Below are 27,755 nucleotides of genomic sequence, written 5' to 3'. Positions count from 1 at the left end.
GCCCTATCTAGTGACATATCCTTGTCTACAGTGATGTAGCAATATCTAGAATGACACAGCCCTATCTACAGTGATGTAATGCTATCTACATTGATTTAGCCCTATCTACAGTGACCTAGCCCTATCAATAGTGGCATAGCTCTATTTACAGTTATAGTCGTATCTACACTGACACAGCTCTATCATTTTTTTAATTAGTATTTGGGCATCGCTGGCAAGGCCAGCATTTATTGCACATCCCTAATTGCCCTCGAGAAGCTGGTGGTGAGCCACCTTCTTGAACCGCTGCAGTCCTTGTGGTGAAGGTATTCCTACGGTGCTGTTAGGGAGTTCCAGGAATTTGAACCAGCGACGATGAAAGAATGGTGATATATTTCCAAGTCAGGATGGTGTGTAACTTGGAGTGGAATGTGCAGATGATGGTGTTCCCATGCGCCTGCTGCCCTTGTCCTTCTAGGTGGTAGAGATTGTGGGTTTGGGAGGTGCTGCTGAAGAAGCCTTGGTGAGTTGCTGCAGTGCATCTTGCAGATAGTACACACTGCAGCCAGGGTGCATCGGTGGTGGAGGGAGTGAATGTTGAAGGTGGTGAATGGGGTGCCAATCAATTGAGCTGCTTTGTCCTGGATGGTGTCGAGCTTCTTGAGTGTTGTTGGAGCTGTACTCATCCAGGCAAGTAGACAGTATTCCATCATACTCTTGTCTTGTGACTTGTAGATGGTGGAAAGGCTTTGCAGAGTCAGGAGGTGAGACACTTGCTGCAGAATACCCAGCCTCTGACCCGTTCTTGTTGCCACAGTATTTATGTGGCTGGTCCAGTTAAGTTTCTGGTCAATGGTGATCTCCAGGATGTTGACAGTGGGGGATTCTGTCAGCATCTCTGAGATCCCCTGGAAGGCTCTCAATCTTCCAAATAAGAGAAATTAGTTCATGGATTCTCACCAATAGTGCTTCTCCGCCATGCTTTAGTGCTTCAACGGAGATTCCATCTGCTCCTGAGGCCTTGTGGTTCTTCAGTTGTCGGATGGCCTTTTCAACCTCATACCGGGCTGGGGTTGTGCTGAGGTGGTGGCGGGTAGCATGCTGCGGGATGGAGTCGAGGACACTTGTGTCAAAGACAGAGTCTCGGTTAAGGAGATCTTCGAAGTGCTCCTTCCAGTGGGCACTGACTAACTCTCTGTCCTTGATGAGTACATCTCCATTCTTGGCCCTCAGTGGGATAGGACCTTGGGTGCTTGGGTCATAGGTGGTCTTGACTGCACCAAAGAATCCACGCATGTTGTGGTAGTTGTCTAGTTGCTGGATCTCCTGTGCTTTCTGCACCCATCAGGAGCAGCGAGCTGGAGTTCGAGGAGCGGCCCATAAAAAGGCACAATGGTTGGGGAGTGGCCACAGGAGCAGCCAGCGGGAGTTCGAGGAGCTAGCTGGTGCAGGGGCAAGGGCAGAAGGTAAACAAAGAAGTAAAAGGAAATCGAAGTGTGACGTAACACCCAAGCAGGTAAGTGATTGGCTGGTAGATTGGTGAGTATTTGATCTTTTTCTTCTTTTCTTATCAGTAGGAAATCTTTGGCATTGTTGCCAAATTAAGTTAATCTAAGGGTTAAGTCATGGCAGGAGAGCCCAGACACATGTCATGCTCCTCCTGTGCTATGTGGGAAATCAGGGATGCTACCAGTGTTCCTGACTACTATGTGTGCAGGAAGTGTGTCCAGCTGCAGCTCCAGACAGACCGCATTGCGGCACTAGAGCTGCGCCTGGACTCACTCTGGAGCACCCGCGATGCTGAGGATGTCGTGAATAGCACGTTGAGTGAGTTGGTCACAATGCAGGTAAAGATTACTCAGGCAGATAGGGAATGGGTGACCATCAGGCAGAGCAGTGGAAGGAAGGTAGTGCAGGGGTCCTCTGCGGTCATCTCCCTCGAAAACAGATACACCGTTTTGGGTACTGTTGGCAGAGATGACTCATCAGGGGAAGGCAGGAGCAGCCAAGTTCATGGCACCATGGGTGGCTCTGCTGCACAGGAGGGCAGGAAAAAGATTGGGAGAGCTATAGTGATAGGGGATTCTATTGTAAGGGGAACAGATAGGTGTTTCTGCGGCTGCAAACGAGACTCCAAGATAGTATGTTGCCTCCCTGGTGCAAGGGTCAAGGATGTCTCGGAGCAGCTGCAGTGCATTCTGGAGGGGGAGGGGGAACAGCCAGCTGTCGTGGTGCATATAGGTTCCAACGATATAGGTAAAAAATGGGATGAGGTCCTACAAGCTGAATTTAGGGAGCTAGGAGTTAAATTATAAAGTAGGAACTCAAAGGTAGTAATCTCAGGTTTGCTACCAGTGCCACGTGCTAGTTAGAGTAGGAATAGCAGGATAGGTCAGATGAATACGTGGCTTGAGGAATGGTGCAAGGAGGATGGATTCAAATTCCAGGGGCATTGGAATCGGTTCTGGGGGAGGTGGGACCAGTACAAACTGGACGATCTGCACCTGGGCAGAACTGGAACCTATGTCCTTGGCGGAGTGTTTGTTAGTGCTGTTGGGGAGGGGTTAAACTAATATGGCAGGGGGATGGAAACTTATGCAGGGAGGCAGAGGGAAGTAAAAAGGGGGTAGAAGCAAAAGGTAGGAAGGAGAAAAGCAAGAGTGGAGGGCAGAGAAATCAAGGGCAAAAAACAAAAAGGGCCACATTACAACATAATTCTAGAAGGACAGAATGTTAAAAAAACAAGCCTGAAAGCTCTGAATCTCAATGTGAGGAGCATTTGTAATAAGGTGGATGAATTAACTGTGCAGATAGCTGTTAACGGATATGATGTAATTGAGATTACGGAGACATGGCTCCAGGGTAACCAAGGCTGAGAACTCAACATCCAGGGGTATTCAATATTCAGGAAGGATAGACAGAAAGGAAAAGGAGGTGGGGTAGCATTAATGTTTAAAGAGGAGGTAAAGGCAATAGTAAGGAAGAACATTAGCTTGGATGATGTGGAATCTATATGGATGGAGCTGTGAAACACCAAAGGGCAGAAAACGTTAGTGGGAGTTGTGTACAGACCACCAAACAGTAGTAGGAAGATTGGAGATGCATCAAACAGGAATTTAGGGATGTGTGCAATAAGGGTACAGCAGTTTTCATGGGTGACTTTAACCTACATATTGATTGGGCTAACCAAACTGGTAGCAATACTGTGAAGGAGGATTTCTTGGAGTGTATAAGGGATGGTTTTCTAGACCAATATGTCGAGGAACCAACTAGAGAGCAGGCCATCCTAGACTGGATGTTGTGTAACGAGAGAGGATTAATTAGCAATCTGGTTGTGCGTGACCCCTTGGGGAAGAGTGACCATAATATGGTGGAATTCTTCATTAAGATGGAAAGTGAAACAGGTAATTCAGAGACTAGGGTTCTGAAATTAAAGAAAGGAGACTTCGATGGTATGAGACGTGATTTGGCTAGGATAGACTGGCGAATGATACTTAAAGGATTGATGGTGGATAGGCAATGGCAGACATTTAACAATCTCATGGATGAATTACAACTATTGTACATCCCTGTCTGGTGTAAAAATAAAACAGGAAAGGTGGCTCAACCGTGGTTAACAAGGGAAATTACAGATAGTGTTAAATCCAAGGAAGAGGCATGTAAATTGGCTAGAAAATGCAGCAAACCTGAGGACTGGGAGAAATTTAGAATTCAGCAGAGGAGGACAAAGGGTGTAATTAGGAGGGAGAAAATAGAGTATGAGAGTAAGCTTGCAGGGAACATAAAAACTGACTGCAAAAGCTTCTATAGATTTGTGAAGAGAAAAAGATTAGTGAAGACTAATGTAGGTCCCTTGCAGTCAGAATCAGGTGAATTCATAATGGGGACCAAGGAAATGGCAGACCAATTGAACAAATACTTTGGTTCTGTCTTTACTAAGGAAGACACGAATAACCTCCCGAAAATACTAGGGGACCGAGGGTCTAGAGGGAAGGAGGAGCTGAGGGAAATTCTTATTAGTCAGGAAATGATGTTAGGGAAGCTGATGGGACTGAAGGCCAATTCATCCCCAGGGCCTGATAGTCTGCATCCCAGAGTACTTAAGGAAGTGGCCCTAGAAATAGTAGATGCATTGGTGGTCATTTTCTAAAATTCCATGGGCTCTGGATAAGTACCTATGGATTGGAGGGTGGCTAATTTAACCCCATTTTTTAAAAAAGTAGGGAGAGAGAAAACAGGGAATTATAGACTAGTTCGCCTGACATCGGTGGGTTGGAAAATGCTGGAATCAATTATTAAAGATGTAATAGCAGCGCATTTGGAAAGCAGTAACAGGATCGGTCCAAGTCAGCACGGTTTTATGAAAGGGAAATCATGCTTGACAAATCTTCTAGAATTTTTTGAGGATGTAACTAGTAGAGTGGACAAGGGAGAACCAATGGATGTGGTGTATTTGGACTTTCAAAAGGCTTTTGACAAGGTCCCACACAAGAGATTAGTGTGCAAAATTAAGGCACCTGGGATTGGGGGCGTAATGCATTGACGTGGATAGAGAACTGGTTGGCAGACAGGAAGCAAAGAGTGGGAATAAACGGGTCCTTTTCAGAATGGCAGGTAGTGACTAGTGGGGTGCTGCAGGGTTCAGTGCTGGGACCCCAGCAATTTACAATATAAATTAATGATTTAGACGAAGGAATTGAATGTAATATCTCCAAGTTTGCAGATGACACTAAGCTGGGTGGCAGTGTGAGCTGTGAGGAGAATGCTCAGAAGCTGCGGGGTGATTTGGACAGGTTAGATGAATGGGCAAATGCATGGTAGATGCAGTATAATGTGGATAAATGTGAGGTTATCCACTTTGATGGCAAAAACAGGAAGACAGATTATTACCTGAATGGTGACAGGTTAGTAAAAGGGGAGATGCAACGAGACCTGGGTGTCATGGTACATCAGTCATTGAAGGTAGGCATGCAGGTACAGCAGGCAGTAAAGAAAGCAAATGGCATGTTGGCCCTCACAGCTAGAGGATTTGAATATAGGAGCAGGGAGGTCTTGTTGCAGTTGTACAAGGCCTTGGTGAGGCCTCACCTTGAGTATTATGTACAGTTTTGATCTCCTAATCTGAGAAAAGACGTGCTTGCTATTGAGGTGGTTCAGTGAAGGTTCACCAGACTAATTCCCGGGATGGCAGGACTGACATATGAAGAAAGACTGGATCAGCTAGGCTTAGATTCACTGGAATTTAGACGAATGAGAGGGAATCTCATAGAAACATATAAAATTCTGACGGAATTGGACAGGTTAGATGCAGGAAGAATGTTCCTCATGTTGGGGGAGTCCAGAACCAGGGGTCACAATCTAAAGATAAGGGGTAAGCCATATAGGACAGAGATGAGGAGACACTTGTTCACCCAGAGAGTGGTGAACCTGTGGAATTCTCTACCACAGAAAGTTGCGTCCAGTTCGTTGGATATATTCAAGAGGGAGTTAGATGTGGCCCTTACGGCTAAAGGGATCGGGGGTATGGAGAGAAAGCGGGAGTCGGGTACTGAAGTTGGTGGTGCAGGCTTGAAGGGCCGAATAGCCTGCTCCTGCACCTATTTTCTATGTTTCTATCATCTGTTCTTTAGGTCGCGCGTTTTATGTTGGACCTCGGCCTTCAGACATCGATAGAGCTACTTTCTTGCTCTCGAGTTGTGTTGCTGTTTCCAGTTCAAGAATGTCTTGCGCTTGAGGCTTATCAGCTCCTGGATCTCTTGGTCATTATTGTCGATCCAGTTTTGATGTTTCCTGGTGGAGTGACTAAGCATCTCTTCACAGGTGCTAATTATGGAGGTCTTAAGGGCAGACCAAGTACTGTGGACACTCTGCATCTCAGGTTGATTGTGAGGCACTGGTTGAATAGGGCTTTCTTAGCAAGGTCTTTGAGTGCTCCAGCATTGATTTTCCTGCGGCAGCGTTTCTGTTACTGCTGCTGTTTTGGGGCCACATTGGTGGAAATGATAGAGTGGATTAGGCGGTGGTCAGTCCATCAGTCGTCAGCTCCTGTCATGGGATGTGGACATCCTTGTGGTACCTCACTCGGACGATGACCCAGTCTAGTAGATGCCAGTGCTTGGAGAGAGGGTGTTGCCATAAGGCTCTGATGGAACAAGGTATTGGTTATGACAAGACAACAAGCTAGATTTTACACTTTTGTGCTTATCACCCAAAAATGGGCGTTATTTCCAGCATGGGCGGTAAAAAAGGTTTTTCAGATAGCCAGCTTCTTGCCCATTCTCAAAGCACATACCCTCCATTTTAAAAAATGGGCGTTACCGCGAGCGATATGAAATGGGCGGTAGCGTTAAATTTTTTTGATCTTCTGCCATAAAGTGCTGCCGTTATTAGCAACGGCATGGCAATGCTCGATTCCTGCGATTCAGGAGGTCAAGGGTCATCATGACATGCGCAGAAGAGGAGACAGAGAGAGAGGGAGCTCAGACGGACTGAAGACGTGTCTGGGTGTGGTGTGGCTGCTTTGGGAGGAAGGAGGGAGACTTTAGAGCTTCACAGTGTGATGTCTTTGCAGCCATACTCTGTACCATGCATTGTACCATGTAATTACATGTATTAGCCAACAGATGGGGAAAGCCCGGGAAGCACACATTATTGCACAGCGTGCTGCCTCTTATATAAAGCAGGCTGCCCCTGCAGTGCTCACTTTTGGAGTTTACATTAAACCTAAAGGTTGCAAGGTGATCAGCTCCAGCGTGGGCCACGTGTGATGTATTATAGTGATAAGCATACGTATCACACAACAAGTAGGGAAACAAAAATTCACTGTTACCAACCAGATATTTGCCTGAATTTGGCCTATAATGGAGAGAGAGGAGGAAGCATCACAGCACGCTGTGGAGACTGACGCTGGAGAGAGCAGTGAGTTGGGAGAGGAGCACATTGGAGGGTGCAAAAGAGCCAGGAGATTCTCGGACGAGGCAAATGCCTCCCTCCTGCAGGTGGTTGAGTTACGATGGGGTGATTTGCCACAGGGAGGGTGTGGGAAGCCACCCCAAAGGCCTACCAGAGGATATGGACCGAGATAGTAGAGGTGGTCTCCTCGGCGACCAACGAGGTTCATGAGGGCAACCAATGTCGCAAATGATGGAATGACCTTGTGGGATCCGCAAGAGTAAGTATTACATTGATTTACATGTATTTATGTATTTACATAATTTGATTTGTAACGGTCATGAGTGACTATCAGCAGATGTGAGGTCTTGCACTTTTACTGGGAATGTTTTACTCAAAGCCTGCGGTCATGGTGTACGTCTTTAGGTAAAGAATGATAATAATCATAATAATCATGATTACATCTGTCGGTTATGTGTTGCAATGATATCACACAATGATCTCATGCCATGTTGTCCTGTCACCTTTTACAGAAGAAGCTATCGAGATGAGGTCCATGCAGAGGTGAACAGGTGGGCGGCCACCTGTCCCCAGCAACATCACTGAGATGGAGGAGCGAGTGCTAGCACTTGTGGGGAAGCACACCTGGACAGCCACTGAAGTATTTGCAGACCCTGAAGTGATGCCACGTGAGTAAAGTTTACACAATTGCATGATGTAAAGTCAATAGATGTCACACCCACTCATATCCGAACAATCATATATGATAGATGATTTCTAAAATTGTCAAAGAAATAATGCTGGCCCAATGAAAATCATTGCAATGCACAATGTGTTGATGGTCATGAAATGTGATGTCTGTGATGATTTTGATAGCGGTGGTGCTTTTGTCGTGCATATGTTGCGTGTAGCACTGGACTCACCTTGTGACCCTAGCACCCCCTTCTCCTCTAATAACCTCATTTGTGTTTTGCAGCTCAGCCAGCAGCGCGGCCCCAGGCAAGACCACAGAGGCCAGAAGATGGGGGCGCGGAGCCCGACTCTCCGGACGATCCTACATCTGGTGCTGAGGGGCTCCGATTCTCGCCTGTCAATCCACTGGATCTGTTCTCCACGGATGAGAGCGCAGACTTCGAGGAACATGCATCGCCACGCTCCAGAAGCCATTCCACCCCAAGGCCATCTAGTGGTCCTTTGGTCATTCCTGCCTCCACTCTGTAGGTACCAACCCCAAGCACCTCGCCACAGGGCACCCCATTTATCCCCAGGACGGCGTTGACCCCACGGGGGTCTTGTGGACATGGTAGGTCTGATCCACGAGCGCCACACGAGAGCGGAGAGCGGAGTTGTCCAGGAGGACTGTAGACATTGGTGACCAGCTCATCAAAGTATGGGGGGGCATATCCCGATAGCTGGCCACCATGACTGAATACATTCCACGCATGGTGGAGGCCCTGGGTGCGATAGCCAGGAACAGTGATGCCACAGGCCTCCCAGTGGACCCTGAGCGCGGCATTCCACCCCTAGGTTCCGCACCACCACTGTGAATGACAAATGTGAGCAAGGACCAAGATCCTGTTTCTGCATCAGAGAATGTTGCCCCCTCTGCACCCACCGCCCCTGTACCCGGTCAACCAACGCCTCTGCCTTCATCCCCCCCAATGAGGCACCACCTGAGGAGCTCCTCGGCCAGGCGCTGTGGAGTGAAGAGGGGAAGGGGTAGAGGTGGGGAGAAGAAGAGGAGGGGGAAGGAAAGTGAGGTGCATGTCCATAGGTGATGGCTGTGTTATATCTCCATCTGGGTGTATGCAATTTGTTGTAATGTATGGGGGCTGGGGATCACCTTCCTGCTTTGCCTTTGTATTCTGTGTTGCTGGACATGTTGAACATTTGATTGATGTCAATGGTGGAAAAAGTGGGCTGTGGGTGGGGGTTGGGTGTTATTGCCTGTGATATTTATGATTTCTGACCAATGTTGGTATAAAATTTATTTTATTGAACATAACCTTGTTGCGCATTGTTTTAGATAGCTGGACCATTATACACTGGTGATTCCTTAACATGAAAGGGTTAAATAAAACTTAACTTCAATCAACATAAACTTTAACTGGCACCAAGGTAATGGGCATCATTGATGTCTGAGCTGCACACACGTTTGTCAGCGTTGTCACTCACATCAACGCTCTTTCAGGCAAATCATTAAGATATCTACTCCTCACCTAAGAGTCTTGCAGCTGAAGTAATAATCTTGCAGCTATGTAGCCACCACGGGACCTTTCCTGTGGTCTGGAGAGGGTCGTGGGCATGATTGCATAGCTAGCCTGATTGTCTGGCCCTAGGTCAGTGTCCAGCACCTCGTCATCCTCTTCCTCTCTCTCCTGAGGTGGAACATCATTGCCTTCTGGCAATTCTTGGCCCCTCCTGATAGCCAGATTGTGCAGCATGGAGCACATGACCACGAATTTACCTACTTGCTCAGGGTTGTATTGTAGCTCCCCTCCTGAGTGGTCCAGACATCTGAAGTGCTGCTTAAGCACAGTTATTGTTTTCTGGCCCCATTGCATTGAAAGTATAACAGCGATTGATCAGAGGCAATGACTGCCTCACTAAAATACACGTAGAGTAAACCCCCAATCGTCTAGAGTCTGAAAATATGTCTGTTGAAATGTTCACTTCACCTGAGAAGAACTTCAGAGTCAATGCATATTCCCCCGAAGTTGAAACAGCCTTTTGAATGAAGCGACCTGCGATTTTAAAAATGGCAGCCACACCGCTGGCGTTCGTTCAGAACAGTTCCACTTTTTCTGGCGGTTTTTTGGGGCGAGCGATATGATATGTGTGCGAGATGGTGAAAGTGATGGTGGGCGATCCCCTGGGCGTTAGTTCCACCAAATGTGCTCTTTAAGACAAAAAAAAGTGGGCGGGCGGTATTATTGAATCGGCGTTAATTCCGTGCGGAAAGTAACGCTGGGCGATATTATGGCCGTTGATTTCGCCCATTCTGATGATTCCACCCAAAAAAAGTGGGCGGGTGGTATTATTTTTCCCGGCATTAAGCACATGGGGAAATTAATGCTTGGTGATAAGTTTTCTAAAAATGCCCGTCAGTTTCCATTTTGTGCGAAAATGGGCGATATCTGGGCGTTATACGTCATTTCAGCGGTAAAATGAGCGTTAAGTGGACGTTAAGCATGCAAAGAAAATGGAGGTTCTAGCCCCAAGTTCTAAGCATTTCATCAGGAGGAGGGTACCGTTGGTGTTGGCTTTCCCTACCCCCCTCTGCCAAGCACACCTCCCGAGAGGTCTGTGTTCTTCCCAAATCTGGCATTAAAGTTGCCGAGGAGCTTGTCGCCCGGTGGGGCTGGGTCAGGGATTGTTCAAGGTGTAATCGTGGAACCAACCAGGGAGCAAACTATTTTAGATCTGGTAATATGTAATGAGCCTGGATTAATTAATGATCTTGTAGTGAAGGATCCTCTTGGGAAGAATGATCATAGCATGGTAGAATTTCAAGTTCAGTTTGAGGGTGAGAAAGCTAAGTCTCAAACTAGTGTCGTGAACTTAAATAAAGGTAATTACAAAGGTATGAAGGTAGAGTTGGTTAAAGTGGACTGGGAAAATATATTAAACGATAATATTGTAGAGACGCAGTGACAAACATTTAAGAAGGTATTTCATAACTCTCAGCAAAGATTTATTCCAGTGAGAAATAAAGATGCTAAGAGAAGGATGAACCATCTCTGGTTAACTAACAAAGTAAAGGATGGTATCAAATATAATACAAAGGCATACAATGTTGCGAAGGAAAGTGGAAGGCCAGAGGATTGGGACATTTTTGGAAACCAGCAAAGGATGACTAAAAAAATGATAAAGTTAGAGAAGATAGTATATTAGAGTAAACTAGCAAGAAATATAAAAACAGACAGTAAGAGCTTCTACAGATATATAAAAAGGAAATGAGTAGCTAAAGTAAACGTTGGTCCCTTAGAGGACGAGACTGGATAATTAATAACGGGAAACAGGGAAATGGCAGAGACTTTGAACAAATATTTTGTATCGGTTTTCATGATAGAGGACACTAAAAAAATCCCAATAATTGATCATCAAGTAAGCTATTGTGGGGGTGGGGGGGGGGGGAGGTGAGAACTTAAAACAATCACTATCACTAGAGATAAAGTACTAGGCAAACTAATGGGACTAAAGATGAACAAGTCCCCTGGACCTGATGGTATGCATCCTAGGATCTTAAAAAAGTGGCTGTGGAGGTAGTGGGTGTATTGGTTGTAATCTACCAAAATACCCTGAATTCTGGAGAGGTCCCAGCGGACTGGAAAACCACAAATGTAACACCCATATTTAAGAAACAGTGACAGGATCAGTCCAAGTCAGCATGGATTTGTGAAAGGGAAATCATGCTTGACAAATCTGGAATTTTTTGAGGATGTAACTAGTAGAGTGGACAAGGGAGAACCAGTGGATGTGGTGTATTTGGACTTTCAAAAGGCCTTTGACAAGGTCCCACACAAGAGATTGGTGTGCAAAATCAAAGCACATGGTATTGGGGGTAATGTACTGGCATGGATAGAGAATTGGTTGGTAGACAGGAAGCAGAGAGTCGGGATAAACGGGTCCTTTTCGGAATGGGAGGCAGTGACTAGTGGAGTGCCGTAGGGCTCAGTGCTGGGACCCCAGCTCTTTACAATATACATTAATGATTTAGATGGAGGAATTGAATGTAATATCTCCAAGTTTGCAAATGACACATAGAAACATAGAAACATAGAAACATAGAAAATAGGTGCAGGAGTAGGCCATTCGGCCCTTCTAGCCTGCACCGCCATTCAATGAGTTCATGGCTGAACATTCAACTTCAGTACCCCATTCCTGCTTTCTCGCCATACCCCTTGATCCCCCTAGCAGTAAGGACCTCATCTAACTCCTTTTTGAATATATTTAGTGAATTGGCCTCAACAACTTTCTGTGGTAGAGAATTCCACAGGTTCACCACTCTCTGGACACTAAGCTGGGTGGCAGTGTGAGCTGTGAGGGGGATGCTAAGAGGCTGCAGGGTGATTTGGACAGGTTAGGTGAGTGGGCAAATGCATGGCAGATGCAATATAATGTGGATAATGTGGATAAATGTGAGGTTATCCACTTTGGTGGCAAAAACACGAAGGCAGAATATTATCTGAATAGTGGCAGATTAGGAAAAGGGGAGGTGCAACAAGACCTGGGTGTCATGGTACATCAGTCATTGAAAGTTGGCATGCAGGTACAGCAGGTGGTGGAGAAGGCAAATGGCATGTTGGCCTTCATAGTTAGGGGATTTGAGTATAGGAGCAGGGAGGTCTTACTGCAATTGTACAGGGCCTTGGTGAGTCCTCACCTGGAATATTGTGTTCAGTTTTGGTCTCCTAATTTGAGGAAGGACGTTCTTGCTATTGAGGGAGTGCAGTGAAGGTTCACCAGGCTGATTCCAGGGATGGCTGAACTGACATATGAGGAGAGACTGGATCAACTGGGCCTTTATACACTGGAGTTTAGAAGGATGAGAGGGGATCCCATAGAAATGTATAAGATTCTGACGTGACGGGACAGGTTAGATGCGGGAAGAATGTTCCTGATGTTGGGAAAGTCCAGAACCAGGGGACACAGTCTTAGGATAAGGGGTAGGCCACTTAAGACTGAGATGAGGAGAAACTTCTTTACTCAGAGAGTTGTTAACCTGTGGAATTCCCTGCCGCAGAGTGTCGTTGATGCCAGTTCTTTGGATATATTCAAGAGGGAGTTAGATATGGCCCTTACGGCCAAAGGGATCAAGGGGTATGGAGAGAAAGCGGGAAAGGGGTACTGAGGTGAATGATCAGCAATGATCATATTGAATGGTGGTGCAGGCTTGAAGGGCCGAATGGCCTACTCCTGCACCTATTTTCTATGTTTCTATGTTTCTATGAAATGATGGAGACAGAAAGCAGGAAACTATAGACCAGTTAGCCTAACATCTGTCATTGGGAAAATGTGGGAGTCCATCATTAAGGAAGTAGTAGCAGGACATTTAGAAAATCATAATGCAGTCAAGCAGAGTCAGTGTGGTTTTATGAAAGGGAAATCATGTTTGACAAATTTGCTGGAGTTCTTTGATTATGCAACGATCAGAGTGGATAAAGGAGAACCAGTAGATGTCATTTATTTGGATTTCCAGAAAGCATTCAATAAGGTGCCACACAAAAGGTTACTGCACAAGATAAGAGCTCACGGGGTTGGGGGTAATATATTAGCATGGATAGAGGATTGGCTAACTAACAGAAAACATTGAGTCGAGATAAATGGGTAATTTTCAGGTTAGTAAACTGTAACTAGTGGAGTGCAACAGGGATTAGTGCTGGGGCTTCAACTATTTACAATTTATATTAATGACTTGGATGAAGGGACTGATTGTAACATAGCCAAGTTTGCTGATGATACAAAGATAGGTGGGAAAGCAAGTTGTGAGGAGGATGCAAAGAATCTACAAAGGGATATAGATAGGCTCAGTGAGTGGGCAAAATTTGGCAGATGGACTATAATGTAGGAAAATATGAGATTATCCATTTTGGTAGGAAAAATAAAAAAGCAAATTATTTAAATGGGGAGCAATTACAAAATGCTGCAGTACAGAGGGATCTGGGATTCTTGTACATGAAACGCAAAAAGTTAGCATGCAGGTACAGCATGTAATCAGAAAGACAAATAGAATGTTGGCCTTTATTGCAGGGGGGATGGAGTATAAAAGTAGGGAAGTCCTGCTACAACTGTACAGAGCGTTGGTAAGGTCACACCTGGAGTACTGCTTACAGTTTTGGTCTTCTTATTTAAGGAAGGATATACTTGCATTGGAGGCAATTCAGAGAAGGTTCACGAGTTTGATTCCTGAGATGAAGAAAGGTTGAGCAGGTTGGGCATATACTTATTGGAGTTTAGAAAAATGAGAGGTGATTTTATTGAAACATATAAGATTCTGAGGGGGCTCGACAGGGTAGGTACAGAGAGGATGTTTCCCCTCTTGGGGTAATCTAGAACGAGGAAGCATAGTTTCAGAATAATGGGTCGCCCATTTAAAACAGAAATGAGGAGAAATTTCCCCTCTCAGAGGTTCGTGATTCTTTGGAATTATCTATCCCAGAGAGCTGTGGAGGCTGGGTCTTTGAAGATAGTTAAGGTGGAGATAGATAGATTTTGAATGATAAGGGAGTCAAGGGTTATGGGAAACGGGCAGGGAAGTGGTGTTGAGCCCAAGATCAGATCAGCCATGATCTTATTGAATGGCAGAGCAGTCTCGAGGGGCCAAATGGCCTACTCCTGCTCCGATTTCTTATGTTCTTATGACCACCTTCAAGAAAGGTGACAAGTCCGATTGCGTTAATTACAGAGGAGTTTCCTTGCTGTCTGCCACAGAGAAAGTCATCACAAGAATCCTCCTCAATCGCCTCCTCCCAATGGCTGAAGAGCTCCTTCCAGAGTCGCAATGCAGATTCCACCCATTAGGGGGCACAATGGACATTATCTTCACCGCGTGTCAAATTCAAGAAAAATGCAGGGAGCAGCACCAGTCTCTGTACATGGCCTTCTTTGACCTCACGAAGGCCTTCCACAGTGTCAACCGGGAGGGATTATGGAGTGTCCTCCTCAAATTCGGCTGCCCCCAAAAATTCGTCACAATCCTCTGCCTGCTTCACGATGACATGTAAGCCGTGATCCTGACCAATGAATCCACCACAGACCCAATACACATGCAGACCGGAGTCAAGCAAGGCTGTGTCATTGCACTAACGCTCTTCTCGATCTTCCATGCTGCAATACTCCATCTCACCCTCAATAAGCTCCCCGCTGGAGTAGAGCTAATTTACAGAACAAATGGGTGTTGTGTACATAAATAAACAGACTAACTGAACTAAAAGTAAAGTAACTTAACTGTGTCCTTTATAGCAACTCCAAAAATGGTGTCCCAAAACCAGCATGAACCAGCCTGTTTACAGAAATATGTGAATAGCTCCCGCAGGGTCCTAGTGCCTGTCTGGTGTCCTGTAACAAACAAATTGAGTATGTACACAACATGGGCCCAATTTTCCCCAACCCCTTTTTTCGGCGCACTTACCCTAAATGCGCCGACTTTGCGCGCTGGAAATGGCACCGAAAAAAGTAGTCCCATCCTGCCCGCTCTGGCGAGTCTCCCGTATCCTAGCGTGGCGTACATAGTGCAGTGGGGGGTGGAGCAACAGCCCAGCGCAGAAGACACTGCCGGCAGCTGTTCGCATGCGCCGTGAAGTCTGTGCGCATGCTCCTCACCCTCCCAGCGTGTCCTGCAGGCTGTGAGCAGGACCCGATGCTCACAGCCCCTATCGCTGGCCGAAGGGATGCCCTGATGTTCACCTGGTGAGTGGGGAATATTCTGCAGTGTTTATTCAGGGTCACTCAGAGTTGTCAGAAACGGAGTGCAAAAGTTGGGAATTTGGTAAGTGGGAATTCAGTGCAGAGAGGGGAAGGAGGTTCTGTTTTTTGGCTTCAATACTTGTAGTGGTTCATTTTACATATTTAAATATTTCATATAATCTACCAATAACTTAAACTCAATCAAATAATGAGTTAAAAAACTTTAAGCTAAGTTGATTAAATAGATGTTGAAAGGTTGTTTTCCCTGGCTGAGATTGTCCACTTTGGACCCAAGAAAGATAGATCAGAATAAATGGTGTGGAGCTCGGAACTGTGGTGCTTTAAATGTACTAACCTGCGCCGAATTCTTAACTGCCCGCAATATTTTTCAGAGCTGACCACACACGCTGACCTAAATTGGTTTGGAGTAAGTTTTAGCTGGCCAAAATGGCATAAATGGCCAAAACTGGCGTAAGTGGCTGGGAACTTTTGAAAAAAAACTCAACTAAAAAAAAATCGTACCTAACTGAGTTACTCTGGAGCAAGTTTATTGGGGAAAATGGCGTTTTTTAACTTACACCAGAAAAGCCAACTTACTCCAAAAAAAATTGGAGCAAGTCATGGCCAAAATTGGGCCCACAATTTCTCCCCTTCTGAAAACACAGTCTATGAACAGACAAAGGGCTAGAACCTCCACTTTCGAGCTTATTGCCCAAAAATGGGCATTATTTCCAGTGTGGGCAGTAAAAAACGGATTTTAGATTGCCGGCTTCTCTCCTATTCCCAAAACACTTCATTTACATTTTTGAAAATGGGCAGTACCGTGAGTGATATCAAATGGGCGTTAGCGTAAAATTTTTGACCTTCTGCCGTAAAGTGTGGCCGTCCTTAGCAACGGCATAGCAATGCTCGATTCCTGCGATTCAGGAGGTTAAGGGTCATCATGACATGCGCAGAAGAGGAGACAGAGAGGGCGCTCAGAAGCACTGAAAGCGTGTGTGGCTGTGGTGTGTGCTTGTCTGGCTGTTGTGGGAGGCACGACGGAGATTCACCAGGAGCAAAAAGCCTACGAAGCACCAAGAACATAGTTGGCACCAAGTTTTTGTCCAACAAATAAGATATAATATGGAAGGGATGGAGCTGGTAGCCAGGAACAATGGTGGCAGAGGGATCCCAGTGGTTCCAGAGCGCGGCACTCCACCTCAGGTTCCGCATCACCACTGCGACTGACAAATGAGAGCAAGGACCAAGATCCTGCTTCTGCATCAGAGAATATTGCCCCCTCAGCACCCCCTGCTCCCGTACCCGTGCACCCACCACATCTGCCTTCATCCCCCCCCAATGAGGCACCGCCTGAGGAGCTTTTCGGCCAGGCGCCGTGGAGCGAGGAGGGGAAGGGATAGAGGTGGAGAGAAGAAAGAGAGGGGGAAGGAAAGTGAGGTGCATGTGTGCAGGTGATCGCTGTGTTATATCTCCATCTGGGTGTATGCAATTTGTTGCAATGTATGGGGGCAGGGGACCACGCTCCTGCTTTGCCTTTGTATTCTGTGTTGCTGGACATGTTGACCATGTGATTTATGTCAATGGTGGAAAAAGTGGGATGTGGGCGGGGGTTGGGTGTTATTGGCTGTGTACTTATGATTTCAGACCAATGTTGATATTAAACTTTTGTTATTGAACATAACCTTATTGTGCATTGTCTCAGATAGCTGGACCGCTACACACTGGTGATTCCTTACCATGAAAGGGTTAAATACAACTTTACATCAATCAATGTAAACTTTAACTGGCACCAAGATGATGGGCACCATTGATGTCTGCACACACACATGTCAGCATTGTCACTCACATCAGCGCTCTTTCAGGCAAATCTTTCCAATATCATGTCTTAATGTAAGAGTGAGATTTAACAAATGCCAGCCACACCACTGGCTCGGTTAGTTCCACTTTTTGTGGGTGGTTTTTTGAGCGGGCGATATTATGGGCGGTATGTGTGCGAGGTGGTGAAATTGATGGTGGGCGATCTCCAAGGCCGCTAGTTCGGGTAAATATGCTCTTTACGACAAAAAAGTCGCCGGGCGTTATTATTGAATCTTGGCGTTAAGTCCGTGAGGAAAGTAACGCTGGCCGATATTATGGGCGTTGAAATTGTCCATTCTGCTGATTCCACCCAAAAAAGTGGGCGGGCAGTAATATTTTTTCTCGGCTTTAAGCACATGGGGAAATAACGGCTCGGCGATAAGTCTCCTAAAAAAGCCCGTCAGTTTCCATTTTGTGCCAAAATGGGCGATATCTGGGCATTATATGTCATTTCAGCGGTTAAATGGGTGTTAAGTGGGCATTAAGCAGGCAAAAAAAGTGATGGTTCTAGCTCTATGTCCTTGAGATAGCCAGGTTGTGTTCTGATTCGCTGAGATCGGCGTGGAGCTTGCGGTGTTTGATTGAGGTTTTCGATTGGGAAACACAATGATGCCTCTGTTCCATCCTGCTTGTCTGTTGGCCTGTGAATTGGGATCAGTTTATGAGCGTTCCCTCAAGTTCCATCATTGAACTCGTAGGTGTGAGGGCTGCACTTTCACGCGATCTGTTTTGGAGGCGATAGTGAAGATGTGACCTTATGACTACGGTTTGGGCGCTTAACTCTGACTCAATCTCCGTTCTTCAGTTGGGGCTTTTGAGCGCTTCGTTTTGTGTCAGTGTACGACTTCGCTTTTCGTTGCCGTTCCGAAATCTGGGATGCGAGTGTGGTTATCTTCGTGCTAGGTTTGGCTGGGGGTTTGAGAATGTCCAGTAGCCAGCGAAAATTCCATCCAATCATGAGCTCAGTAAGCGAGTGCTTTGTCGAATGGTATGTGCGGAGAAAGGTTTGAACTGCTTTGTCGAATGGTTTTTCTGCTGCAAGGTTGGCTTTCAAACCCTCTTTGATGACGCGGTTAAATCACTCAACACCTCCGTTGCTTTGAAGATTGTACCGAGCAGTAAGGCAATGCTTGATAGCACTCATCAGTGAGGAAATCCACAAACTGGTCGACACAAACTGTGGTCCATTGCCAGTGATTATGACCTCTGGGAGGCCCTACTTTGTGAACATATGCTGCAAAATAGTGATGATTGTTGATGAAGTCACTGAACTTGTTGTAGCGATTTCTGGCCATTTGGAATGCAGATCATGTATTACAACAAGGAACCGCTGGTGCTGTGGAGCTGCTTCAACTGGAATTGTTGCCATGGTCTTTGTGGCAATGGAATGGGCTTAATTGGCGCTGTTTGTGGCCTTTTCGCTCAGACTGCATGCTTTGCAGTGTGAGACAACCTCCTCGATGCGAGTGTCATGTGGAAAATGGCAGGGTATCCATCGTGTGCCAATGAGAGAACGTGCTGTTGAAGCTGGTACACTCATAATAAAGGATGAAACTGAGTACTGTGTAAGTATGAGCAAGTGTGACCTTATAAGACTCCAGAGTGCAGGTACCTCGTGGGTGGCCTGCTTATATACTGTGCTCCCAAGGGATGCTGGGATCCCTTGGGGCTCCAACAGGTAGGCCCTCTGGTGGTCAGGTGTCTTGCAGGTTACAAGGGGTTAAATACATTATATCACTCCCCCGTGAAGTCAACAGCACACTTATTTACAGGGTGAGACGATCTGGGGCTTTTAGCTCCCTTGTCGATTGTCTCGGTACAAATGTGGGTGTGGGTGGGTTGGTCAGTTCTTCACTGAGCTGTTGGGCAGCCGGCCTTGCTGGGCTGCTGGGGATGATGAGTTCAGCTTTGTGGTCAACCATGATGTCAATTGCCACTTATGTGTGTGCTGGAGAGTCAAAGTTTGTGGTTTCTTCTTCGGGTTGTTCGTAGTCGTTGGTGAACCGCAATTTGATTTGGTCCAAATCTTTTCTGTGCGTTTGTCCATTGGCCAATTTGACCTGAAACACCCTACTCCCCTCTTTGGCTGTGACTGTGCCAGTGAGCTATTTAGGACCATGTCCATAATTGAGCACAAACACGGGGTCATTGATCTCAATTTCGCGTGACAAATTTGCGCAGTCATGGTACACACTTTGTTGATGCCGCTTGCCCTTCACGTGATCATGGAGATCAGGGTGGACAAGAGAGAGTCTTGTTTTGAGCGGTCTTTTCATGAGTAGCTCGGCTGGGAGAACCCCGCTGAGTGAGTGGGGTCTGGTGCGGTAGCTGAGCAGCACTCGTGACAGCCGGGTCTGCAGGGAGCCTTCCGACACACGTTTCAAGCTTTGAACTGCCCGTTGGATGCGGGCTTGAACGGAGCAGATGTGACGTGTTTGATCCCGTTGTGGGTCATGAATTCTTTGAATTCAGCACTGGTGAAGCACGGCCCATTGTCGCTGACTAGGACATCAGGCAAGTCATGCGTGGCAAACATGGTTCATAGGCTTTCAATAGTGGCCGTGGACGTGCTTACTGACATTATTGCACATTCAATCCATTTTGAGGAAGCGTCCACGACAACCAAAAACATTTTGCCTAGAAATGGGCCCGCATAGTCTATGTGGATCCTCGACCACGGTTTGGAGGGCCACGACCACAAACTTAGCGGTGCCTCTCTGGGTGCATTGCTCAGCTGAGAGCAAGTGTTGCACTGGCGCACACATGACTCTAAATCTGCGTCGATGCCGGGCCACCACACATGGGATCTGGCTATGGCTTTCATCATTACAATGCCTGGGTGGGTGCTGTGTAGTTCACATATGAACGTATCTCTGCCTTTCTTGGGCAAGACCACGCGATTGCCCCACAATAGACAGTCCGCCTGCAGGGACAACTCGTCTTTGCATCTGTGATACGGCTTAATCGCCTCCTGCATTTCCACTGGGACACCAGACCAGCTCCCATGGAGGACACAGTTTTTTTACCATCGACAGTAAAGGATCCTGTCTGGTCCAGGTCCTGATTTGGTGGGCCATAACAGGGTCTTCTCTTTCTTGAATGCCTCCATGACCATGAGCAGGTCCACTGGCTGTGCCATTTCCACACACCGGTGGTGGGCAATAGCAGCCGACTGAGAACATCTGTGCAGTTCTCTGTGCCCGGTCTGTGGCGGATTACATAGTTATATGCCGACAGCGTGAGCGCCCATCTTTGGATGAGCGGCTTATGGTCAGTTTCAAGCTCAAACTTGAGGCCAAATAAGTACTGATGCATTTTTTTCACCAGAGCCTCTTTTTCAAATCATGCTGTATGCTCTTTCGGCCTTGGACAAACTCCTGGATGCATAAGCGACCGGTTGCAAAATCCCTGATTCATTAGCCTGTTGTAACACACACCCGACGCATCGCAAGCTAGCATTAATCGGTTACAAGGATTATACAGGACAAGCAGTTTGTTTGAACAAAACAGTTTTCTGGCTTTCTTAAGTGCAGCCTCTTGTGAATTCCCCCATATCCAGTCATTTCCCTTGTGCAGTTGCGCATGTAGGGCTTCTAGCAGGGTACTTAACCCAGGTAGGAAATTACCGGAATAGTTAAGGAATCCCAGGAACGACCGCAGTTCCGTCATGTTCTGTGGTCGCAGCGAGTTCTTGATGGCCTCCGTCTTGGCGTCAGTGGGTCTGATGCCGTCTACTGCAATTCTTCTTCCCAAGAACTCGACGTCCTGTGCCAGGAAAACACATTTCGAGCATTTCAACCTGAGTCCCACACGATCCAACCGACTAAGAACCTCTTCCAGATTCTTCAAGTGCTCCATGGTGTCCCGACCTGCAACCAGTATGTCGTCCTGGAAAACCACTGTGCAAGGAACCGACTTTAGCAGGCTCTCCAGGTTCTGCTGGGAGATTGCTGCGGCCGACCGAATCCCGAACGGGCACCGATCGTAGATAAACAGACCTTTGTGCGTGTTGATGCAGGTGAGGCCTTTCGAAGACTCCTCCAGCTCCTGAGTCATGTAGGCCGAGGTCAGGTCCAGCTTGGTGAACGTCTTCCCTCATTCACAAATAGGTCGTCTGCCTTGGATAGCGGGTACTGGTCCTGCAGCGAAAAACAGTTAATCATTACTTTATAGTCCCTGCAAATTCTAACCATGCCATCCTCCTTAATTACTGGGACAATCGGACTGGCCCAGTCATTGAATTCCACTGGTGCAATGATGCCTTCACATTACAGCCTGTCCAGCTCAATTTCCACTTTTTCATGCATCATGTACGGTACCGCCCGTGCCTTGTGGTGGATGGGTCACGTACCCGGAACCAAATGGATCTGCATTTTCGCCCCCTGGAAGCTTCCAATGCCTGGCTCAAGCAACGCTGGAAACCTGCTCAGAACCTGGGTACATGAGGCGTCATCGACGGACAAAAGCGCTTGGATGTCATCCCAGTTCCAGCGGATTTTTTCCCAGCCAGCTTCTGCCAAACAATGTGGGGCCATCCCCTGGCACAATCCACAGCGGGAGTTCGTGTACTGCTCTGTCATAGGAGATTTTGACTTTAGCACTGCCAATTACAGGGATTAGTTCCTTGGTGTAAGTTCTTAGTTTGGTGTGAATGGAGCTGAACTTGGGCCTGTGTGCCTTTTTACCCTACAGCCTTTCAAAGGCCTTTTTACTCATTATGGACTGACTTGCCCCTGTGTCCAGTTCCATAGATACTGGAATACCATTCAGTTCAACTTTCAACATTATTGATGGGCATTTCGTAGTGAATGTGTGTACCCTGCACACTTCTGCCTCCTCAGTACAAGTCTCCAATTTAGCCTGATCCACAATGGATCGATCTTCCTCTGCAACGTTGTGATTTGCAGGGTTTGCAGCGTTTGCAGCTCGCCTGCACATTCGTTGGCGGTGTCCCATTGTTCTGCAACCATTGCACGCATAGTGCTTAAAGCGGCATCGATGGGGCCAGTGATCACCTCCGCAGTGCCAACAGGGTGTTAACTGCCTCACATTAACAATTGATGGCGGACTCTGGGTCAATTGAGGTCGGCCATAGCAGCTGGCGTGTACGTTCTGCCATGTACATTTCTGCTCGAAACCGACGTTACTTTATGCACAGTACTGGCCGAAACTTCTTTACTCTGTGAAATCTGTTTAGTGTTGTCACTGGTGGACATAAATGCCTGGGCTATCGTTATGACTTTACTTAGATTCGGAGTTTCTACAGTCAACAGTTTACGAAGGATTGTCTCATGTCCAATGCCCAGTACAAAAAAAGTCTGAGCATTTGTTCTAGGAATCCCTCAAACTCACAATGTCCTGCGAGGTGCCTTAGTTCGGCGACGTAGCTCGCCACTTCCTGGCCCTCCGATCGTTGACATGTGTAGAACCGATACCTCATCTTCAAAATGCTTTCCTTAGGATTTAGGTGCTCCCGGAGCAGCGCACACAATTCTTCGTAGAATTTCTCTGTCGGTTATGCCGGGGCCAGGAGATTCTTCATGAGGCCATAGGTTGTTGCCCCACAGACAGTTAGGAGGATCGCCCTTCGTTTGGTAGCGTTCTCGTCCCCTTTCAGCTCGTTGACAATGAAGTATTGGTCAAGTCTCTCCATTTCAAGGCCTCCCAATCGTCCCCTTCTGAGAACTTCTCCAGGATACCGACTGTTCTTTGCATTTTCGCGCGGTTGTTCGTTACCTCGTCGGCAATTGGTACACTCATAATAAAGGATGAAACTGAGCACTGTGTACAATGAGCAAGTGTGACCTTAGCTCCTTTAATAAGACTCCAGAGTGCAGGTACCTCGTGGGTGGCCTACTTACATACTGTGCTCCCAAGGGAGGCTCGGATCCCTTGGGATTCCAACAGGTGGGCCCTCTGGTGGTCAGGTGTCATGCAGGTTACACAGGGTTAAATACATTACAGAAGTGACTTGGGAATTACTGCTCGATCACCACGAGCTAGGCAGCCATCGTTCCAAATGGAGAATTCATCACGATGTCTGTGGAAGGTTTTCAGCTTTCCCAGAATTTGCTTAGGCCACTCAGTCTGGATGAAGTGGCACATGTGCTGGAGTGTAGCATCACGCTGTGATTCAGTTTTGAGTTTGTTGCAGGTGACAAGGTTTCCGATGGACTGAGTTATGATCAATATGACATATGTGTTGTCATCTGTGAACAATTCAGCACCAGAGTCTGAAGCAGGTGTCGAGCAGCTGAGCATGTCAGTTATGTGGTTGCGACTTCCAGCGATGTACTGTACATAAAAGTTATACTGATGAAGGTGATCTGAATCGGCTGATTCATAGTGGTCTCTGCCAAGATCCAGTTGTAGCAAGTAGTATAGTTAGCGCTTGGTGATCCGTACGGAGGGTAAATTTCCTGCCATAGAGGTAGCTGTGCCAGCGTTCACATGCGTAGGTGCAAGTGAGTGTTTTGCGTTCCCCGTAGAGTATTTACGCTCTGCAGACGAGAGTGTGTGAGAGGCGAAGGCTACTGGGCATTCCAGGCTGTCAATCCATTGCGAGAGCACAGCACCTATGGCGGTTTCTGATGCATCCGTGGTGACATACGTAGGGGCATTCGGATCAAAGAGCACAAGGCTAGGAGGGGATGTGATTTTCTCCTTAGGCGTGGTGAATGCCTGAGCCCGGTAATCTGTTCATTCCCAAGGGTTCATTCTTGTGCAGCAATTTGCGAAGTGGTTCGGCAATGTGCGCATTGTGAGGGACAAACTTCAGATAGAAGTTGCAAGTGCCGAGGAATAACGAAAGTTCTTTGACGTTGGTAGTCTCTTGCATTTGCTGGATTGCATTTGTGTTGTCAAGCGTCGGCTTGACAGCTTGTGCTGTTACTCTGTAGCCCAGAAAGTTTATTTCTCCAGCAGCGAATGTACACATATCGGTATTAAGTGTGATGTTGTGTAGCAAGTCTAGCCATAACTGCGTGAAGTCGCTGGTCATGTTCTTCCATTGTCCGTCCATGGACGACGATATCGTCAAGCAGATTGAGGGCTCCCTCTATGCCTGCTAGCATGGTAGTGACAATCTTCTGAAATGCACTTGGTGCAGAAGATAGTCCGTCGGGCATGTGTCGATACTGATACAGACCATCATGCGTCGTGAATGCCATGAGCGGTTTGCTGTTCTCCGCTGGGGGTATTTGCAGATAACTCCAGTGCATGTCGAGTTTCCTAAAAACTGTTGAGCCGTGGAATTCTGAAGACAGTTCGTCGATGGTAGGAAGAGGGTATTTGTCGGGGATGCTGGCCTTGTTGACCTCTTTCAGGTCGATGCATAGGTGGATCTCCCCATTTTTAAGCCAAGCAATGACTAAGTTCGAGATCCAGGGTGAGGAGTTGATGCTCTCAATCATTCCCTGAGATTCGAGTCGCGTTAATTCTGTGGATACTTGGGCGCGAACCGCGAATGGGAGACAGCGATGTCGCTGCGTAACCGGTTTGACGGAAGGGTCAATGTGGGATGATGGCAGAATTTTGTTGTCACTCCAAACCCTGTGAAGATTGTGGGATACTGCTTGTCAAAGTCCACCGGGTACACAGGTGTGCCGGTTGGGTCATAAACTTTGAACCCAAGCTTGTCAAAGAGGTCAACACCCACGAGGCTTCATCCCTTCGCGACATGAAAGGAACAGTTCTCCAATGTTACGTCCTTGTCGTATATCGGGGCAGATATGACCCCAAGTACCTCAATTTTGGAGTTGGAGTACGCATGTAGAGTGGAAGTTGTAGGCTGCAGTTGACGGTACGTGAAGTGGGTTTTGTACACAGCCTCGCTCAAAATAGAGACTTTGGCTCTGTCAATGAGGAAGTAGATGGGCGTGCCATCAATGTTTACATCACAGTCTTTGAATTTGCCCAGACCAATGTGCGAAATGCCACTAACGGTTCATCACTATCGGGGTTGTCCACATGTCGAATAGGCTGTGATGAGCGACAGACACTAGCAAAATGCTTCATTTTACCACATGCAGAGTGTTAGGACTCTTTGCTGAATATGATTTGTCCCCACAGTTAAAGTAGTGGAAGTTAGGCCCGTGATCCATAGTGGATGGCTTATTATTAGTCCTGGGTCTCTGCTGTAATTTCCACTTTGGACGAACGCCTTGCACATGTGCTGTAGCTGCAGTCTGCTGCACAGGGGAAGCAGGGGATCTGATCGCTTTAGAATCGGAAAGTGCTGATTCGATTTGGATGGCCAAATTAGTTGCTTTGTCCAATGTCAATTTGTCATCTTCCATTAGCAAGCGTTCCCGAATGTGGGGGATCGTTGTTTTCTCAATAATTTGATCCTGATCATTTCCTCTGTGAGTGCTCCAAAGTTACACATAGCGGCCAGTTCAGTTAATGAAATGATATACTGTTTGATTGGTTCACCATTCTATTGTCCCATTTGACTAAATTTATATTTCTCCATCATGATTTTTTTTTTGGCCCACAATATTTCTCTAGGGTGTTTACCGCTTTGTCGTAGGACTCCGTATCTTTGATTTGGCCAAAGATGTGTTGGTCTTCGGTGCCGAGGCAGTGGATAAGTATTACATGGCGGCAAGGTGATGTTATTTTGTTGCCGTCTAACCCACTCACCGTGATGTACGTAGAAAAGCTTTTTATCCATTTCGGCCACGGAATTGGAGGGTCCCGGGTGTGAAGAGGAAAGGCAAGGGAGTATAGAGGTTAATTTGATGCATCCTCATCACCAAATTATGTTGTGAATGTACATAAACAGACTAACTGAACCAAGAGTAAAATAACTTAACTGTGTCCTTTATAGTAACTCCAAAAATGGTGTCCCAAAACCAGCATGAACCAACATGTTTACAACAGTGTGTAAATATCTCCCGCAGGGTCCTAATGCCTGTCTAGTGTCCTGTAACAAACAAATAGAGTATGAACACAACAACAGGAAACTGTTCAACCTCCGTCACCTGCAGTCCAGATCCAAGATCGTCCCATTCTCTGTCATTGAATTACAGCACGTAGACGACGCTTGCGTTTGTGCACACTCAGAGGTTAAATGCCAAACCATCGTCAACACCTTCACTGAAGCATACGAGAGTGTGGGTCTTACACTAAACATCCATAAGACAAAGGTTCTCTACCAACATGCCCCTGCCACAGTATTGCACCCCTGATTATCAAGATCCACGAAAAGACCTTGGACAACATGGACCATTTTCCATACCTCGGGAGCCGACTGTCAACAAGGGCAGGTGTCAATGACAAAGTCCAACACCACCTTCAGTGTGCCAGTGCAGCCTTCGGTCGTCTGTGGAAGAGAGTGTTTGAAGACCAGGACCTCAAAAACACCTCCAGTTCCTCCAACTCCCCCGGGTTTCCTCACCCTCCCCGCCACCACCCTCTGGCCCAGCGGGCGGGGGTTCCTGGCTTTCGTTTTCTGCCAGGTCAAGCAGATCCCAGGGGATGTTGAGGTTTGACTGGGAGGGCTCAGGCTCAGCCTCTTCGGTCATGCCCGCCTCAGTCCCCAGGACGCTCGACCCGGCGGCGGTGTTTATTATGTATAGGTGGAATACATGGCTGTTATCTCATAATGAATTGCTTGGAATTTTTAAAAATACTAAACAGAACTCTAGAATTCAGCATATGTGAAAAATCACATAAGGTCTAAGTTTTCAATTACTGGAGTGGGGCTATCGAGCTCTGTTATAATTAAAGGGTTAAGAATGGATTTCGGAATTAAAATGAGCTGACATAGGCTTTTGTAGTGGTCAACTTTATAAGGGTGTTTAAAGGGAAATAACATATCAAAATGATTAATTGCTACAAGCTATGTAAACCGAGGACAATTACAAGAGTTGAACCACAGGAAGCCCAGAGGGGCAGATAAACAGGGCAAGGGGTCAAAAGTGACACAATGGAAAAATTCCATCTGGTCAAGGCAAGAGAGATAAGATAACATTCCAATGTGCTAATGAACTTTTGGGACACAGTGAGGTTTATGGAAAAGTACTGGAGATAGGCGTGGTCAGGATTGTACCTTTACTTTGAGTGACAAGGGTTTTGACCATTCAAATCAATGTATGTCTCATGTATTGAATGTCCGGCCATTATAGGCTGAGGAACTATATAAAAACCCTGTGTTTTCTTTGTTCAGGGAGAGCGAGTGAGGACAGCTCACCAACAGGTGGACTGCAGACTCGACTCTCCCTTGCAAGAAATTGAAGACTACTTGAATCTTCGACCCCAGACCTAGTGTTGAGTGTTAATTTTAAATACTCCACTACAATTGGCGCTGCGAGCAGGGTCTTAAGTGGGCGGCGGACACTGGCTGATGGAAGCCATGTCAAAGGCGTGAGTATGCTTTAATTACCATGCACAGTTAGGACAAGGGCAGAAATCTATCTGGTGTCAGCTGCCTGAGAGATCCGAATCTGCAGGTCCGGCCGAGACTTCAAGTAGTCAGTGGAAGATCCCAGGTGAAACAATTGCGATTGGTTATACAGAAGTGTGTCTGTGTAGTGTTGCGACTGATAATTGATAAGGTTACAAGTAACGATCTCACTCGTGAGGAGTAAATAAGGGATGTACCGCTGACAACC

The sequence above is a fragment of the Pristiophorus japonicus genome, chromosome 1 (assembly GCF_044704955.1).
Source record: "Pristiophorus japonicus isolate sPriJap1 chromosome 1, sPriJap1.hap1, whole genome shotgun sequence".
In the NCBI taxonomy this organism is placed as follows: Eukaryota; Metazoa; Chordata; class Chondrichthyes; family Pristiophoridae; genus Pristiophorus; species Pristiophorus japonicus.
Note: the sequence above shows the minus strand (reverse complement) of the source record.